This window comes from Mustela erminea, chromosome 5, assembly GCF_009829155.1.
Source record: "Mustela erminea isolate mMusErm1 chromosome 5, mMusErm1.Pri, whole genome shotgun sequence".
NCBI lineage: Eukaryota > Metazoa > Chordata > Mammalia > Carnivora > Mustelidae > Mustela > Mustela erminea.
Window position 1 is genome coordinate 105,208,173 of NC_045618.1, and position 4,406 is coordinate 105,212,578.

A 4,406-nucleotide genomic window follows, 5' to 3' on the forward strand; every position below is an offset into this window, starting at 1 on the left:
CCTTGAGAGGGATGTCCCAGCAGATGCCCAGGGTTCATAGAATTTGCCTCCAAACTGTCCTCTTGACTATTCTTCACCACCTTTTAGTGTGTTAAACCTCTCCTATCCATCTACCTAACCTGCCAGTTCCAGCCTTTGTCTTCGTGACCTGGAGTGTGATTACCAATCCCTTTACCATCCCTTTGATCAAACAACTTGGCAAAGAATCACTTTGGCAGGGGGCGGCCTTCGAGCCACAGATATCTGTGCCGGGCCCCCACAGACAGCTCTCATCTGGAATAGACCAACCTCGGAATCGCTAACAGACATTTGGTGGATCTGGGATGATTATTTCTCTTGGAGTCCAGAGAAGGACCAAGGAGGGATCTAGTCTTATTCTTTGTGAAAGTAGCTACTAAAAATAAAGTTTGAAGACGTTGTTGTAGGGTTTCACAGCATACTAGACATGCATGACTATATTAGATACTTAGATACAATATATATGAGTATATATATATGCAAACATGTACATATATATTTTCCTGAGAGATATACCTCACTTAAAAGTTGTATTTTAAAATGAAGTACTTAAATTAAGTTTTCTTAATTCCTGATGAGAGGACAAAAAGTCCCTCTTTAAAAAAAAAAAGATTTTATGTATTATTCGACAGAAAGAGGGAGAGCGAGAAAGGAAACATAAGCAGGGGGAGTCAGAGAGGGAGAAGCAGGCTTCCCGCTGTGCAGGGAGACCAACATCAGGCTCCATCCCAGGACCCTGGGATCATAACCTGAGCTGAAGGCAGATGCATAACCACTGAGCCACCCAGGCGCCCTGAAAAAAAGTCCCTCTTTCAAAGGTAAAGTTTTGGAGCCTAAATCATAAGCGTTAGAACCATAAAGCTGCTTGCTTACAATTGGCTGACTTTTTAACATTTATCTGATATAATTTCCTAAAGTTCAGAATAACACATATATTCAAAGAAGTTCCTAGATCAGAGGTCATTACACCACAGCCCCTGGGCCAAAATCTAGCCTACTGTCTGTGTTTGTAAATAAACTTTTATTGGGACATAGCTACACTCCCACTACAATGGCTGAACTGTGTACTTGCAACAGAGATTGTATGACTCACCAGAGGAAAAAGTTGATTTCCTTTTCTGCTCATAACACTCTGACACCAAATGTGTGGGTACTTTTCCCCACACCAACCAATTCTCCAACTCTCCAGATCCCACCTGGGTGTCCCACAATTCAATTCTGATACTGACTACCCAGATTAGTACAGACCTCCAAGTTAGGGGCTTAGCCCCTCAAGACTTCTCCCACTTAAGATGCCCATCACAAGTCCCAGATTGTAACCTGTGCCTTTGACCAATGGGATGTAACCTCCTTAGGCTCAATAATTTGCTATAATGGCTCACAGAACTCAGAGAAACACTTAGGTTTTGCCAATTTACTATAAAGGATACAGGTGAACAGCCAGATGAAAAGGTATATAGAGCAAGGTCTGGAAGTGTCCCCAAGCAAAGGAGCATCTATCCTGATGGAACTGGGGTGCACAGTCCTCTCAGTATGTGGATGTGTTCACCAACCCAGAAGCTCCCCAAACCCTGTCATTTAGAGATTTTTGTGGAGGTTTCATCCTGCAGGCATCATGGATTATTAACTCAGTCTCCATCGATGGAGAATGGGGTGGGGGAGTCACTGAAAGGTCCAAGCTTCTAAACATGGGTTTGTCTTTCTGGTGGTCAGCACCCATCCTGAAGCTATCTGGGGGGCCCCAGCACCAGTTGTCTCATTAACATACAAAAAGACCCTCTTACAACTCCAGAATTCCAAAGTTTCTAGAAGCTGTTGTGTCAGGAACCCGAGTCAAAGATCAAATATTAGAACTGGAGATGTTCTTAGCATCCCATCATTCAGGAAACAACAAAGGTTTTAGGAGCTTTGTGCTAGAAACCTGGACAAAGATCAAATATAGTATTATACCCCCCATGCAAGACCTGAGAAATTGATGAACTGGCCTTTTACAGGAAGTTTGCTGACCCCTGACCTCGATGAATAATATGGGGGAGCTTATTTAAATAGCTTGCAACATAGATTTTACCGTCAAAAAGAAGCCTTTTGGTATGTCCACACTAAGACTAATAAAAACACCATATTTGATGTCCAGAATTCAGGACAGACTGTTCCAAATAGCTGATTTTTTAAATTCATGTATTTCACAGTCAAATCATTGAAAAATTCAACCTTGAACTTAAACACCAAGACATTTTTGCCAGTTACTTTCTCGAGGGGGTATGCAAGTTATAAAATAAAATCATCATTCTTTTTTTTTTTTTTAAGATTTTATTTATTTTTTGACAAAGATCACAGGTAGGCAGAGAGGCAGGCAGAGAGAGAAGCGGGGGCGGGGGGGAAGCAGGCTCCCCGCTGAGCAGAGAGCCCGATGTGGGGCTGAGCCTGATGTGGGGCTTGATCCCAGGACCCCAAGATCATGACCTGAGCCGAAGGCAGAGACTTAACCCACTGAGCCACCCAGGTGTCCCCAAATTATCATTCTTTATTCACGTAGTCTTAGACTAGCAAGAGTATATATTTGCCTGGTTGATTTAAATAATGAAGAATAACTGGAAAAGAGCAACTCAGAGGGTTAATATAAAATGTAGAGGTAAAGAGAAAGGAGATGGGGAAAGAAATAGTGATAAAATTTTATTTCTTCTTAAAGAAAAAAAAATACTGCTTCCAACTAATTTAAATAATTATTCACTTAGGAGTGCCTGGGTGGCTTAGTGGGTTAAGCCTCTGCCTCTGGCTCAGGTCATGATCCCAGGGTCCTGGGACTGAGCCCGGCATCAGGCTCTCTGCTCAGCAGGGAGCCTGTTTCCTCCCCCACTCTCTCTACCTGCCTCTCTGCCTACTTATGACCTCTCTGTCAAATAAATAAATAGAATATTTTTAAAAAATTATTCATTTAAATAACATATGACTAAGAATGAGATAGGTCTGTTAATTAGTGGTTTCTGCCCCTCTAAAATCTCTTCTAGCCACAGAAGGTAATTCTAAAAGATTCATAATGAACAAAGTGAAACATGATTTTACCTGCTAACTTAAGAAGGATGAAAAAGGGGACTCCCCGAGACCATACGGTACTGCTGTTGAAGAAAGCAAAGCTTGGGAAATGAATGAAGCATGTGCTGGGCTCATGACTATGAATAAAACTGTCTCCAAACCCTTGGGCACATGCATAAAAATTTGTCCTCTTTGAGTCCAGTTCTTATTTTGTTCATTCCACTGCCGTCTCCAAAGGTGCTTCTGTTTTGCTGATGCGAGACCATTGTCTGGATTACTCTTTTGGTTGAGGGAAAAGAGAATACGATTTGAAGCATTTCTGCTATAAAACCGATGTTGCTTTAAGTAGAGGTGGAAAAGAATTCGGGCTGGAAATTGCAAGTAGTGATTTCGGTCCCATCTCCCGCAGCTCTCTAGTCATGTGATCTCAGACAGGCCATTTGCCTATTCTGTGCCTATGTTCCTCATCCAAAAAATGTAGATCACAAAAGAGGCCCCAACCTACAAGAATAGAAAACTGCAGGAATAAAATGAGGTAGAAGATAGAGAATAATTCTTTAAAAAGTTTTCGTAAAAATTGACCTTTTCTCCCAAGGGTATGCTGGCTGTATTTTTAACTCAATTTATCAAACATAAATTTAATATTTCCTCACCTTGAATGTACTGATAGTCTTAATACAGGAAACCCTAATTAGTTTGGATGTACCAAGATTAGCAACTGACTTCTGTCTTCCTCCAGCCTTCATTCTCAAATTCTAACCTTCTGTGGGGAGGGTGTGAAGCTTTAGGGGAAAACGCTGGAAAGCAGAGCAGGGCAGAGCCTCATAGTCCCAGATTTTCCCAGCCCAATCTCCCACTACTACACCAATGCAACAGAGGTAATTATCCGGGAGCTTTTTGGAATTGCTGTCATTGTCTTGTTCAGTCCCACACAGCCACAAGACCCAGAATCACCCTCACTGAAATATAAACCAGGGTGAAAAACAGCCACAGGTGTCAACCAAAGTTGGGAAAAGGATAGATTTGAATTGTTCATTTTCACCCGGGACCCAGCAGGTAGGTGAACACCATGGCCTGGGCCATTTCCTTGGGATACTGTCACTCATATTTCAGTCCATTTATTTTTTCAGCCCCCAATTGTCACATTATGATGAAGAGAGATGACAGAAATCGACTTAAAATGGGATGGAAGTCAGAGATCACTAGCTCTCTTTTTAAGTACTTGGTGGGGAGAAAATGAAAAAACCTAGTGTATTAGCTTTACTGATAAAGCTTTGGGGAAGAGCTAGCTCATTGCTACACAGTAAAATCCTGAGTTCATGACCAAATGATCTCGTTTAGTGGGGGATGTCTCT